We start from the raw sequence: 16113 nt of genomic DNA on the forward strand, positions 1-16113 counted from the left end.
TCATGGTCCATAAACTGCTCCTACTCCAATGTGTGTGTGTATATATATATATATATATATATATATATATATATATATATATATATATCTCATCTGTGTATACAGCATACACCTATATACTGCATGTATGACTAGCAATTTCAGCATTACACCAGCACTATCAGTTTCCAGTGTTTATGTATCTCTGTTGTTTGTACTTGATACATTGTATCCATTTATGTTTTGTCTATTGTTTCCAGACTCATTGCTTATATAAACCAATGTCTTTCCATCTAAGGATCTGTATTGTTTGGATATCTAAGGGCCTATAGGCCTGTACTGTGTGTCCGCACGCCCTGTATGCAGTCCTGTATGGGATTGCTGATAAAGGAGAATGTGGTGCAGTATGGAGGCGTTCTATGGCGGCACATGGGGTGTATAGGGGCTGATAAGGAGCTATAGACTCCTCCTTGTGCTGCCAGCTTTGTGCACATGGCTCTGCCTCAGTCCAGTGTTACTTCAGTGATTTATACTGTTCATTCAGATATTGTTTTGTTTTTTTTTTTTTTTTGTTTTTTTTTTTGCATACTGGGGGAGGGGGATGGATCGGGGTTTTTTTCTTCAATATTTTGGATCTGATTTCAATCTATTTTTTTGGTCAGTTTTGTCTACTTTTGCCATCAGTGTGCCTCTGCCTCAAGGCCTCATTGAGGTGATTTTTTTTTTTTTTTTTTTACATGTGCCCATTGTAATCTATGGAGGTGATCCCACTATCTGTGTTTTACTTGCAAACATAGTGGCTGTGGTGTGGATCTCCTGACTGGAGCATGAAAGCTTCTTCTATTTCAATAAGGCTGTGGCGCTTGGGTCAGAAGAGCAGTGGTAAATCTGTGCTTTGCGGTTTGAGATTGAATGAATGAAATTGGGCTGTTTGGTGGCTCAGTGGTTAGCACTGTATGGTGGCTCAGTGGTTAGCATTGCAGTCTTGTAGCGCTGGTTTCCTGGGTTCAAATCCCACCAAGGACACCATCTGTAAGGAGCTTATGTTCTCCCCATGTTTGCATGTGTTTCCTCCCCACACTCCAAAGACTTAGTAATAGGGAATTTAGATTGAGCCCCAATGGGGACAGTGATGATGACGTCTGTAAAGTGCTGTGTAATTAATAGCGCTATATAAGTGAGTAAAAAAAAATAATAGATGGCTGCATGATCCATGAGTGTCAACAAAATCAACATGTCTGTATCAATCTCTCCATGGCCAATAATTGGGTCTGGACGGATTCCGTGCATGTGTCCTCAGTGGTGCACATTTGGGCTCATGCAGATGTCTGATCTTGGACGTGGTTCTCGTCCAGTGTCACAGCCTCATAGAAATATATGAAGTCATTGCCATGCTCCGATCTGGAGAGCCGCGGCCAGTCTGTGAATTGTGGTCCAAAACTGGATCAATTTGCACAGATATCTGCATGAGCCTTATCTAGCAGGAAAAGCTGAGAATTTTTAGGGTGTGTGTTTGATGGTTTTTGTCTTTTTTTTTTTTTTTTTTTTTTTTTTTTGATACAAGAAAAATGGATGCCACACTGATCATAAAAAAACGGACCCGTCCCAAAAATGTCTGAGAATCAGATTGATGGGGAAAACGTTTTCTATTCTTGTACACCCAAAAAAAGCTGGAGGTTTTATGTCATCTGTTGGATTCCATTTTCATCCACCTTCTTATCATAAATTTGTTCTACTTGTATGGCGTAAAAAAAAAAACAAAAAAAAAAAAAAAAAAAAACTCTGATTTCCTAAGTTTCTAGGCGCTCCGTTATATCTGGGCCAGGATTTGGGCATGAGGTGTGCGGCCAGTATTACCTAGAGCAGATATTGGTTATCCGTCAGTTTCTGGGCTGGAGGAGTACGCCCCATGTCTGAATACCTGGCCTGACCAGTCTGTGTGCAGGAGGCATTAGGAGCCTCATTACTTTTGGGGCTCATTCAGACTAGGGTGTCTTTCATCCATGTGCGCAGCGACGCACACGTGGACCGATTGTAGCCAATGTGTTAGTACATGGTGGACTCTCTGCATGGACTGATGGACATATAAGGCCTTGTGCGCACGCTGCGTTTTTTCATGTTATTTTGGGTGCAGTTTTGGTCCCCACACTGCATGCATTTCCTTCCCCAGCAAAGTCTGAGATTTAATTTTTGTTGTGCGTACGTTGTATTCTTTTTCTCTTTTTTTTTGTGGGCGTGCTAATGAATGCGCAGCGTCACAGGATGATCTCACTCACCTCTCTGCCGCGCGACACTCTTTCGGCTCCGTGCACATGACCCCGGAGTTTCGGTCATGCGCACTATGAAGCTCGGTGTACGCGTCCTGGCTCCATAGTGTGCATGACCAAAACTCCAGGGCATTAACATGCTAATGGGGGGGACTAGCAAGGGAAGCAACGCCCAGGGGACTAGTCCCCGTGCTCATTAGCATACAGTAAAAGATCTTTAGAAATACTTTTTCTGCAGATCTCTTTATCTATGCTAGTGTATACAGGGACGGTTAGGCAGGGATTAGCAATATCCACCCAGAGCTGCTCGTGGTCCAGGGGACACATTGCACCTGACAGGTTCCCTTTTAAATGGGCTTTCCCATCTGATTGTTTCTATTAGGTGGGAAGGTGCACTTACATCTTTGGCCGCCATGATGCAGAAGTGCCTGTGCTTGGTTTGAACAGTCATTCTGTACTGACGCACCCTTTTTAAATTTCCACCCCCTCCTCCTATAGTTTAGCTGGACCGCCGCATAGGGGTCTGTTCTGCCTGGTTCCCTGTAGATTCACTATCAGCGGCTGCGATCGTCGCCCTCCCTCCTGCGTCCTGTGATTTCCAGCCCTCCGCCTGGTATCGTCTGTGATGTAGCAGAGTGGGGTGGGTTGTATTTCACCTGAATAATTGAGCACGGTTGGCTTCGTCCTCGTCTCAGGTCTCCGGCCTGAGCAGTAATAGAAGAAAATGGTTCTAGAGCATCTAGGAACTGCACTGTATTCAGTTATTGCCTGGAAACCATCAACAAGCAGGCAAAGGGGTTGTAGCCTTATTTTTATTATGGTTTGTGTTATGGAGTTTGACAGACCCTAAACCCATTTGTGCAGGACCCCATGATGCACTTTCTGAGACGGATCCGCCCTGGCTCCGCCAAGTGTGGCGCGCGCGAGACGGATCCGCCCTGGCTCCGCCAAGTGTGGCGCGCGCGAGACGGATCCGCCCTGGCTCCGCCAAGTGTGGCGCGCGCGAGACGGATCCGCCCTGGCTCCGCCAAGTGTGGCGCGCGCGAGACGGATCCGCCCTGGCTCCGCTAGCACCGCCAAGTGGGGAGCAACTGACATAACTGGGTACTGTATGGCAGCACAGGGCATTATTCTACATATTGCTACTTGGCGTAATACATAGTGGTACCAAGAAGTAGAACAGCAGCTTGTTGATGGTTTCCATTTATTACAATGCATGGCACAGAGTAAAACTAATTGAATAATAAAGAAAAAAAGCAGTACAAAGAGGCTCCATGTAACTTTTCCTCTCTATACTTCCAAATTAATAAGATGGGGTGTAGATTTGGGTAAAATGGGCGGTGGGCACAATTAACATATAATTTAATCTGGGCCTAGAATACGATCCATGGCTCTACTGCTAGATCCTTATGATGCAATTCCTTGGTATAACGCTATCTTCTCCCGGCCACGTCATGGGGCAATAATCCAGATGTAATAATGACATGTGGCAGGCTGTGATCGCAGTGTTTGCTCAGGACGAGGCGGAGGAGCCGGGTATTTGCTTTGCCGTCACCGGTTTTGCCGCTTTTCTGGGCTAAATTCTTGATAATATTATATATGCAGTAAATGCAGACTCTTCTGATGTGAATTCTGCAGAATGTGAGCGGTCCCTGTGCACCCCGCCGGGCTGCGGACCTGGTCTGTCCTGTTTGGTGACATTGCTGCCATACCTGCTGGATCCAGAGCCAGGTTATACCATGCAGAATAAAGGCTCAGTTCTTACTATTCCGGGCAGTTCTATTACAGATCTCTTCTAATATGTTACATCAGCCATTTATAGGTACCAAATAGTCACAGCGTCGTCCCCCCCCCCCCAACCTTCCCAGCAGGGCCGAGACCCCGCTCCTTCACTTCACCCCCTCCTGATCCAGTTCTGGAGAGATCCGAGTGGCTTTAGCCAAAGGCTAAGAAACTGCTGACTACCTGTAGCCTTAAGCCTCATAGCCAGCGCCCAAATATTCAAAACTGGAGTAACCCGGCTAGTTACACCACCATCGGCCTGTACACAGCAGCACAGAGTATTTCAGAGGCTGATGGTGAAAAGGAGAGTAACCTGTCCAGCTACTGAGCTGCAGTAAGGCTGCACCGCATAGGGGGATGAAAGTAGAAGGTGACAGCAGAGCAGAGTATTTCAGGAGACTTCTTATATCATGGTTTCTCCAATAGGATAATGTACAGGACCATACGTGAGAAGAAAGGAGACGATGGAAGGTCACAGCAGCACAGAGTATTTTAGCAGATAATTGTACTGCTTGTCATGAGGCAATGACATGTCCAACAGGGCAGGAGAAGGGGCAGCGATTTCAAGGGAGGCAGCAGCACAGAGCATTTCAGGAGAGGAGTATGTAGCAGCACAGAGCATTTCAGGAGAGGAGTATGTAGCAGCACAGAGCATTTCAGGAGAAAAGTATGTAACAGGAGAATTCTAAAACTTACAGAAGTGCCGTGACCAAAGCAGGGGATGAACCCCCGTATTTGCTCCATTAGATGTCACCCAGCTTTCCAAGAGTCCTGCATGATACAAATGACTTAACATGCTATGACACTGCATAAAGAATTTACCATTCAAGGTTTTGATGAAGTGTGGAAATGTCAGAAAGTAAAACTTCCTCCTAGCGTTTACCTGGGAGCAGCCGGTCATATGATGTCTGTCGTGTGACGGTGACGGAGTGCGAGAGGAATCACATGATATTGTATAAACTACTATATAGCGGGGAGAGATATATAGAATATTTGGGTGCTGCTGTATTGTCTGACTGTATGTATGGCTGCTGCTGTATTGTCTGACTGTATGTATGGCTGCTGCTGTATTGTCTGACTATGTATGGGGGGGCTGCTGTATTGTCTGACTGTATGTATGGCGGCTGCTGTATTGTGGCAGGCTATATACTAACAAAAAGTTGAGATGTGATTTTTTTTTTTTTTTTTTTTTTTTTTCAGGTGAAATTTATGTAAAACCTAAAAGGTTCCCGCTACAGTGACATTTTATCACGAAAGTATGCAATTTAAGTAGAAGCGGCAATGGTGATTTCCTCATCTCACACTTTTTTTTTTTTTTTTTTTTAGAAGAAAAGCCAACACCAGTGTTGAGTACACCCCTCCACCCCCTACAAAAAATGTCACTGTCCCAATAACTTGTCATGTTTCCTTGAGCATCAATTCCAGCTGACAGCGGCGCCTCCTGCTGATCACAAGTGGAGTTATTGTCTGCAGAGGCATGGCATCCCACTCTTCATGACGGGTGGCCCTCAGGTCATTGAGGTTCTGGGTTACAGAGTTACGGTCTCTACACAGCGACTCAGCTGATCCCATAGGTTTTCTATGGGATTCAGGTTTGGAGAAAGTGCAGCCGCTCCATGTGAGACCCCCACCCCCCAATCTCCAGCAGCCATTTCCTGATGATGTGACCACGATGAGCTGGAGCATTGTCCTCCATGAAGATGAGATTAGGCCGGTGTTGTTCATGCAGAGGCACAATGACTTGACTAATGATGTTATTCCGGTAGAAGGGCACCATTCACAGTGTATGGTCGTTCTGTACTGATTAGACACACCGGCCCACACTGGGTGATGCCGTGGCTGATGCATAGCGCTCTCCTTGACGCCTCCAACATTGCTCTGATGGCCATCGTTTTAGCGTGAATCAGCGCTCATCACTGAACAGCACTGAGGCCACTGGTCCCTCATTTAATGTAGATGACGCCTGTGCCTGGTGGCGGGGTCAGGTACATAGATGACGCCTGTGCCTGGTGGCGGGGTCAGGTACGTAGATGATGCCTGTGCCTGGTGGCGGGGTCAGGTACGTAGATGACGCCTGTGCCTGGTGGCGGGGTCAGGTACCCTTTTAGGTCGTCTAGCACGCAGACCACTATGATGTAAATGGTTTTGGATGGTCTGATGTGACACTTGGTACCTCTCACCTCCTTTTAAATGTGACTGGAGTTGCGTGGCATTCACCATCCGGCTCCGACAGGCATTGTTCATAGTGACGCGGTCAACAGTTTGGGATAAGGCCAAATGATGTCTCTGCCTTTTCTGTGACTCTTTAAGTCTCTCTGTGTCTCTGTACAACCTGCTTGTGACACTCTAAGCTCAGTGGCTACTTCCATCTGTGAACATCCTGCTTGAAGCCTCACGATGGCGCGGTACTGCCGATCTATTGTCAGGTGTCATCTTGATCTCATGATGTCAAAATGTGAACAGCGTGATGAGGAGGACAACAACCAATTCCTTTCTATACCCGTCCACAGGCTTCTTATTCCTCTCACTTGGAATTTCGGACTCTTCTTTATAAACTGCTCCAGGTCTCTCATATCTAAAGGCGTCTTATCCCAACATCCATTTAAAGATCTCTCCACAGGTGTCAATGGGATTTAGATCCAGATTCATTGCTGTCACTTCAGAACTCTCCAGAGCTTTGTTTCCACCCGTTTCTGGGTCTTCTTGAAGTATTTGGGGTAATTGTCTTGCTCAAGACCTATAACTTAGGACCCAAACACCGCTTTCTGACACTAGTTACTATGTTACGATCCAATATCATTTGGTAATCTTCAGATTTCATGATATTAAGGCTCCGTTACACGCGTTGATTTATCGTGCGATCGCACCCGCCCCCATTGTTTGTGCGTCATGGGCCATTTTTTTGCTTGTGGCGCACAGTCGGTAACCCCCTGTCACACGCACTTACCTCCCTAAAGACCTCGCTGTGGGCGGCGAACATCCTCTTCCTGAAGGGGGAGGGACGTTCGGCGTCACAGCGACATCGCGCAGCGGCCGCCCAATAGAAGTGGAGGGAGGAGATGAGCGGGACGTAACATCCCCCCCACCTCCTTCCTTCCTTCCTCATTGCCAGCGGCCGCAGGTAAGTTGTGTTCGTCATTCCCGAGGTGTCACACGGAGCGATGTGTGCTGCCTCAAGAACGACGAACAACCTGCATCCAGGAATGTGACCGATATTTTGAAAATGAACGACGTGTCAACGAGCAACGATAAGGTGAGTATTTTTGCTCGTTCACAGTCGCACGTAGCTGTCACACGCTACGATATGTCAAACGATGCCGGATGTGCGTCATGGAATCCGTGACCCCAACGACATATCGCCCGATATATCGTAGCGTGTAACGGGACCTTTATGCACACAGTTAAGGCACCAAAACAAGCCCAAAACATCTATGACCTCCACCATACGTGACTGTAGGTACCGTTTTCTTTTCTTTGTATGGCTCATTCTGTTTTCGGTAAACAGTAGAATGATGTGCTTTACCAAAAAGCTCCATCTTGGTCTCATCTGTCCACGAAATTCTTTCCCAGAAGGATTTTGGTTTCTCGCATACATTTTGGCCAACTGCAGTCTAGCTTTTTATTTCTGTCAGTAATGAGGTCCTCCTTTGTCACCTCCATAGCATTTCATTTCATTCAGATATGGACAGATAGTTTGCACTGACACTGATGCCCCCGAGCCTGCAGGAAGGTTTGAATTTCTTTGGTCCTTGATTGATGCTTATCCACCATCCAGACTATCCTGCTTTGAAATCTGTCATCAATTTTTCTCTGCCGTACACTTTTTGAATATGTTGTGAACTGTGGACAAAGGAACATCAAGATCTCTGGAAATGGACTTGTAACTTTGAGATTGTTGATATTTGTCAACAATTTTGGTTCTCTTCTCTTTCTGTTCTCCATGCTTAGTGTGGCACACACAGACACACAATGTAAAGATTGAGTCAACTTCTCCCCTTTTATCTGGTTTCAGGTGTGATTTGTGTGTTTTTTGTTGTTTTTTTTTTGCTTTTTTTTTCATATTGCCCACACCTGTTACTGGCCACAGGTGAGTTTGAACGAGTATCACAAGCTTGAAATGTCGCGGGCGGAGGAGGGGACGCCGCGCTCTCCCACTGCTCGGGTCCGGCTGCGGCCTGCTGCTGCTCGGTGGCTCGAGCGATGGGCCGGATCCCGGGGACTCGAGCAGCGCTCCTCGCCCATGAGTGAAAAGGGATTGGTTTTTGGGATTGTTTATTGTCCGTGACTCCACCCACGGTTGTGGTGATTGTGTTGACACCACCGCTGCTCTGTATGGGGATCCTGGGAGCGGTGACAGGGAGCCGCTGAGTTGTTAGTTCTCCCCTCCGTGGGTAGGGGGTAGTTGTCCCGGGGCCCAGTGATGAGGTGAGTGATGAGGGATGGCGGGGCCGGTGCAGGGCTTGGTGGGGTGCAGGGACGCGGGGGCAGCGCTGTGCCTTACGGCACAGTGGTACTCACTCAGCCTGAGACAGGGACACAGTTCTCGGTAAAACACACGGCTGGAAAGACTGTTCCCACCGTGGCTGCAGTTGCTTTTCCCCAGTAGTTGACGATCCCTTTTCCTGCACCTAAGATGGTGATGGTAGCGATGGGTTCCCACCGGTAACCCGCTCCCCGACTTGGATATGAGCCGGAGGAGCCCCTCTTTGCCCGCAGGCGCTGGCCCTGAGAAACTGGTGCCTTGGCGGAGGCGGTGTCTCTCTCTAACGGTTGGACTGTTGCCTTCAATCGGGACTTGGCTGTTGGGAGACCCAGAGGTCCCCTTCACTGACTGATTTGGCAAATTCACGGCGACTCCTAGCCTTGCCGGGATCCGAAAGGCCCCTGCCAATGGTGCTGACTGCTCTTCGTATACCGCTCCGGTACCGCCGGGCCACCACCCGTCCACGGTCCTTCCAGCAACCTCCAAGCAGCCTCTCCTGCAGACGGTCACCGCCGTCTGCTGACCTTGCTGTTCTCAGTCCGGGGCACACACCCAGACCAACTTCAGGCTTTCTCAACTGTCACCTTTTCTGTCACCACTCTCACTGTTCTCCTTCTCCTTCCTCTCCCTTTGAACTCTCCACTTAATCTCTAACTGCTTCCACTTCCTCCTCCTAAACTCATCTGCCTGGTTCTTCCCGCCTCCAGGACTGTGAACTCCTCGGTGGGCGGAGCCAACCACCTGGCCCACCCCCTGGTGTGGACATCAGCCCCTGGAGGAAGGCAACAAGGATTTTAGGTTAGCCTTGGTGTTCCTAACTGGGGTGTAGGGTGTGGTGGTGTCATGACCTGTGACCCCTGGCTTGCCCAGGGCGTCACAGAAACAAAGTTGTTTACCCACAATTTTGGAAAGGTGTCATCAACTTTGTCCGTCACATTTTGGGGTTTTGTATGAAATTGTCCTATTGGCCTTTTTTTCTTTGTGGGTGTTCTAATACACACAATGAAACACGTTTATAACTAAACTGTATCGTGACTTGCTATATAAGTGTACGGGCACTGCTGTTTCATGGCTGGCTATATAAGTGTACGGGCACTGCTTTATCATAGCTAGCTATATGAGTACAGGCACTGCTGTTTCGTGGCTGGCTATATTAATGTACGGGCACTGCTTTATCATAGCTAGCTATATAAGTGTACGGGCACTGCAGTTTCGTGGCTGGCTATATTAATGTATGGGCACTGCTTTATCATAGCTAGCTATGAGTACGGGCACTGCAGTTTCGTGGCTGGCTATATTAATGTATGGGCACTGCTGTATAGTGTGAATTGTATACTATAAGCTCTTATTTTATGTTGGTGTACTAGTTTCTGAACACTGATGTATGGCTGATAATTTTGCAGCAGATCATGTATGCTTGTGTAGATGGGCACTGTTGTATGGAGCTGCCGTACTAGCAATATATCTGGTATACAGTAGGTACTGCTCAGAGGACTGATGTTGCTAATGCTGTTCTATGACACTAATATCTGGTCATGTGCTGCTTTGGCTCGGGGCTGCTGTGGACCCACGTGGTAATGACACTATTTCAGCAGTAATATGGGGTTGGTACTGTTCTTTCTGCCATTATATACTATTGGCACCACTGGATGGGCACTAGGGCCGGTTGGGTGATTGTAACGTGAGGGCCCTTGGCGCTTCGGGGCATTCCTGGTCCGTGTTTGCTCACCACTTGTGCAGTCGCCTCTCCTGTGACGCGTGGAAAATACCTGATATCTGATAACCAGGAGGAAATAATCCGCCTCCTCCTGTATCGCGCCCCATGGTGACATGTCCGTGTGCCAGGCCTGCTGCGGTGTCATTACTCCTGCCCTGGCGAGTGACGCTCACGCCTGACCTGATTTATGCTGTAAACCTTTATAACTGAACAGTTCCTTATATCTGGTGTTTTTTACCTAACATGGACCCAAAATGGTCAACAATGGGTCATGTACCAGCAGTGTCGTCTAATGAGAAACCGTGCAAATTTATCTAAATGGCCTGAAGTCTGGTGACTTTGCGGTAATAACTTGTAACTGATATCTCTGTACAGATGTTCTGGTTGCTATGCATGAAAACTATCCTCTGTGACATTCTGGTTGCTATGAGTGACATCTGCATCTCTATGGAGACATTGTTTTTTACGGGTAACCCTAACCTCTCTATAGTGACTTTTTGATTGCTATGGGTACAGCATCTCTATGGTGATATTCTGGTTGCTATGGATAACACTAGCATCAATCATGACAGTTTGGTTGCTATGGGAGATGCTAATATCTTCAGGGTGACGTTCTGGTTGCTATATGTGAACCTAGCATCTCTGTGATTAATTGCTATGGGAAACGCTAGCATCTTCGTGCTGCTCTGGTTGCTATGTGTGAACTTAGCATCTCTGTGATAGTTAGTTGCCATGGGAGACAGTAACCTTTTCGTTGTGACGTTCTGGTTGCTATGGGTGAACTTAGCATCTCTGATAGTTTGGTTGCTATGGGAGACTTTAGTATTTTTGTGGTGACATTCTGGTTGCTATGGGTGAACTTAGCATCTGTGATGGTTTGTTGCTATGGGAGACAGTAACATCTTCGTGGTGACATTCTGGTTGCTATGGGTGAACTTAGCATCTATGATGGTTGCCATGGGAGACAGTAACATCTTCGTGGTGACGTTCTGTTTGCTATGGGTGAACTTAGCATCTCTGTGATAGTTTGGTTGCTATGGGAGACTTCAGTATCTTTGTGGTGACATTCTGGTTGCTACGGGTGACAGCATTTTTTGTTTACAGCTGGTTGTACTGGAGAAGGTTTTCCTCCATTCTCCCCTCACTTTCCTCCGCTCTGTTCCCACAGTATCAGCATTGACATCACCCGTCCGGCCCGCGGCATCATCCTTGTGTGGATGCGCACGCAGTCGTTTCCATGGAGACAGCCTGCACCATTCAGCCATTGTGGATGCCTCTGAAAGATTCAGTCACCCATTCACAAATGGCTTTGACAAGGGGTTAAGTATCGGTGTCACATTTCACATGGTGAATGGAGGGGCACTGTGCAAGCGCCGGGCCTGGGAACGTGGATCCCACAGACCCCTGGATGGACCCCGGTCTCTCCACAATCTGTCATTCAACATTCAAATCCCATTATCACCCATCTCTCTCTGACTCTGGAGTGGAACGTCTCCTAATAATCCAGCCGCTCCTGCAGAGATGTATAACCGGGCCACCGGTTCATGGATGTGGGCGGCACGGTGGCTCAGTGGTTAGCACTTTAGTCTTGTGGTGGCTCAGTGGTTAGCACTGCAGTCTTGCAGCACTGGGGTCCTGGGTTCAATCCCACCAAGGACACCATCTGCAAGGAGTTTGTAAATTCTCCCCGTGTTTCCTCCGGGTTCTCCGGTTTCCTCCCACACTCCAAAGACATACAGATAGGGACTCTAGATTGTGAGCCCCAATGGGGACAGTGTTGCCATCGTATGTAAAGCGCTGTGGAAGTAATAGCGCTATATAAATGAATAAAATTATTATTAATAATAATAATAATATTATGTGGGAAAGCTGGGTGACGACAGCCTTACTAGCCATCGCTGTCCTCAGCCTGGCCATGTATAATAGGTGCACGTCCCCCTTCATCATATTCTGAAACAAATACACCCCCCCTAAAATAAACGCAGACCAGACCCCCCCCCTAAACTAATATATATCCTGTGTGTAGAGTAATGTTATACCCAGCGGTTGTAAGCCCGGAATAGCCTATCTCCATTCTTTAATGGCATTTTAATCTTTATCACAAATCGATAGTACATGTAAAATTAAAAAAAACAATGTAATACATCTTATTAGCGAGATCCGCTTCTTTCTCCCCTTAAACTGATCAATCCTTCTCGCTTCATAGGTAAAATCTGCATTCAGTGAAGACTTATATCCACCCCCCATTACTGATAAAGGAGATGACGGTTGGTTCTCATAACATTCTATGGAGAACTTAGGCTGCTTTCACACCTCCGGTTTTAGCAGTGCGGCTAAATCCGGCTCTAAAACCTATGCAACGGATGCGGCGAAAAAAACGCATCCTTTGCATAAGTTTTTACATGCGGCCCGTCCGGTTTTTGCCGGTTGCGGCACGTTACTGAGCATGCGCAGTGCAAAAAAACGCATGCGGCGGCCGGATGCGGTTTTTGCCGCATGCATTGGAAAAGCGCCGGATGCGGTGCGATGCTTTTTTTTTGCCTGATAAAAAAAAAGTGCTAGGCAACGTTCCATCCGGTCGCCGCATGGGCTAAATATGCCGCATCCGGCAAAAACCGGACCGAACCAAGGCCATGCGGCACAATCCAGCACTAATGAAAGTCTATGAGGAAAAAAACGCAACCGGCGGCAAAAAAAAATAACAGTTGCGTTTTTTCTGCCGGATTGTGCCGCACAGCAAAAACCGGATGTGTGAAAGCAGCCTTGGGCTGTTGCACGTTGCGCTTTTATTGCTTTTTTTGCTTGCAGATTTTCACAAATCTGCAAGGAATTCCTTATACTAGCAAAGTGTATGTGAATGTTGAAGTGTAGTGCACACGTAAAGGATTTTTTCCTTGCAGATTTGGTGGCAGAAAAAATCTGCAAAATGTCAATTCTTTATGCGTTTTCACCATGGGAAGCAATGTGGGGTGGGGGATACGCATTGAAAACTCATTTTAAAAAAAAAAACGCACTTTTTCCTGCCAAGAAATGCAGATTTGGCGCAGAAATTTCTGCAACGCGTGCACATAACCTTATTGTATTTTCAAGAGCACTTTGAGCAGAATGTCTGTCGCCCTCTAGCCCCTCCCCATATCCATAGAGTTTCCAAAGCACCAACTGTCATCTCTTCGCTCAGTATTCGGAAAGTCTCTCTTCACTGAGCACAGATTTAACCCATGAATCGAGAATGAAAGATCAGTCCAGAAGGACAGAGATAAGATGACTTCTTTGATAAGATGTAATACAAAGTCCCTTATATTCATTTGCACTATTGATGAAATAAAAATGAGAACGACAGTTACTCCTTAAAGTGATATGCACACCATGTCCTTTTATACATACTTTTTGGTTTGTGGTTTTTTTTTTTGTTTTTTTTTTTTTAATTTTTAGTATCACTATCTAACCTCAACTTTTATATACTATATGACCATCACACTTATTCATTCTGCTTTCTTACAGTCTTGCGTGGCAGTGTTACATAATTGTCTAATGATACTTTACCAGCTTAAATTTGCCATTCAGGACCCTTAGAAAGCTGAGTGATAGAGGATGAAGGTGACATTCGTTGACACCCAGCTTTTCCAAAAAAACATCACAGACGAGAACTTTTTTCTTTATCAGTTTGGTCTTTGTGCAGAATGTGGAATTTCCAGCCGCTCCGGCATCCGATGACCTTTGTGAATGAGGACGGTGACTAAGCTGCTGCTTTATTGGGCTGTAATTCCGGGTTCAGACAGAAGCGGCCATTGTCCCCAGCGGACAGTTCTGAGCTGGATTATGCTATTTCAGCATAATTATTTTTGTACTATCTGCTCTTTCTATGGCAACAGAGATGAGATTTGCCTCTGATTTTAAAATATTTTTCAATTGAGAACGTGTCAGTAAATGCACAAAGAAACAGATTTGCAATCATAGAATCTTGACTTTTTCGAAGCAACTTTTCACACGTAAAAGATGGATGTCCTTGTACTGATCAAGATGTCAATGTTCTCCATTCACAGCCACAGCCAGTTGGTTCTGACTTGGTAGAAGCAGAATTCGTTTTTTGTTTTGTTGGTTTTTTTTTGTTTTTATGTGTGTAGTGTACGTGTGGGTATACATATATATATGTATGTGTGTGTGTATATGTATATATATATATATATATATATATATATATATATATATATATATAATGTATGTATATGTATGTGTATATATATGTATGTGTGTGTGTATATATATATATATATATATATATATATATATAATATATATATAATGTATATGTATAATATAAAAAAAATTGTGAATAGAGGATAAAACCTCCTATTAATAAAAAGTAGAACAGGAGAAGTAAAAATTACTTGTATAGTTTGTTATTTCAATTTTAAAGGCTGTTTTATATGTTTGCAATTTATTTGCCTCTGTGGATGTACAATGAAACAAATAATATTGATTGTTCCTCCTATGTCTACAGCTCCTGTGCAGACTACAACAAATGTGTAGTCTGATTTTGTTTTCATCTTACTCCACTTCCACCTCCCTATCATCTATTTTATATAAAAATAATTCCAGCAGTTGCAGACTACACAAGGTCTGTAGTATGTTACCATGGTACTACATAGACCTACATAGTTTGTGATGACACCAAACTATGTAGGATATTAAAAAGGGACTTTGATAGTGCAATATTACAAAACGATATGGATAAGATGTCGGAATGGGCAAACGCTAGTCAGAGGAGATTTAATGTTGATAAATGTAATGCACCTAGGACGGAGTAATCCTATAGCTGTGTATACATTAAATGGAAGTAAACTCGGGACTACAGAACAGGAGAAGGACTTGGGGATTCTCATTACAAGTAAGCTGAGCAGCAGCACTCAATGTCAGGCAGCAGCTGCAAAAGCAAACAAGATTTTAGGGTGTATATAAAAAGAGAGATTAGATCCCGTGATCCCAACATATTGTTACCCCTCTATAAATCACTTGTAAGGCCACATCTGGAATATGGGATCCAGTTTTGGGCTCCACATTTTAAAAAAGATATTCAGAAGTTAGAGTCAGTTCAAAGGCGGCAACTAGATTATTACAAGGAATGGAGGCCGCCTGTATGAGGAGGAATGGAGGCCGCCCGTATAATGAGTAATGGAGGCCGCCTGTATGAGGAGGAATGGAGGCCGCCCGTATAATGAGGGGGAAAAAGGTGTCTCAGAGGAGATCTCATCTATATGTATAAATACATGTGTGGTCAATATAAAGGACTGGCACATGACTTATTTCTTCCGAAGACAATACTAAGGACCAGGGGGCATTCACTGCGAGTGGAATAAAAGTGATTCCGGCAGCTAAATAGGAAAGGGTTCTTTACAGTTAGAGCAGTCAGACTGTGGAATACACTACCACAAGAGGTAGTAATGGCAGATACTATAACAGCTTTATATCAGGGCTGGAGGATTCCTCAGTACACAACATTGTGGGTTATAAATGACTTCATAACAAAATGTAGAATTGGTGGAGGACGGTTTAACTAGATGGAGCGGGGGCTCTTTTCAACCTAAGTAACTATGTTTTTGATTTTTGAATCGAGAGACCCATAACCAGGTGGAAGTAATGAGCAAGGTTCTGCTGTAGGACTGTTATTACAGCGTCTGTGGGTCGTCCTATGACCTGACGGGTTTTCTGGTCCCTCTTTTATCCTGTTCCAGAGGAAATTCTGGAAATATCTGTAGGGGAGCAGGACATCCTTTCCAGCCTTGTAATGTACGTGATCCAAGCAATCTGTCACTGGGCGCTGGGCAAGAGCAGGAAACATAGAGGTTTTACTTTCTTTCTTTAAGCAAACGCACAGATCTGGTGTA

The 16113-nt window shown here is 45.6% G+C and overlaps 1 protein-coding gene across 1 annotated transcript in view; it reads left to right on the forward strand.

Moving 5' to 3' along the window:
* Positions 1–16113, forward strand: part of TSPAN13 (tetraspanin 13) — a 30477-nt gene that overhangs the window by 504 nt on the left and 13860 nt on the right. The gene's annotated exons all lie outside the window — the stretch shown is intronic.

The sequence above is a fragment of the Anomaloglossus baeobatrachus genome, chromosome 6 (genome assembly GCF_048569485.1).
Source record: "Anomaloglossus baeobatrachus isolate aAnoBae1 chromosome 6, aAnoBae1.hap1, whole genome shotgun sequence".
Taxonomy (NCBI): Eukaryota; Metazoa; Chordata; class Amphibia; order Anura; family Aromobatidae; genus Anomaloglossus; species Anomaloglossus baeobatrachus.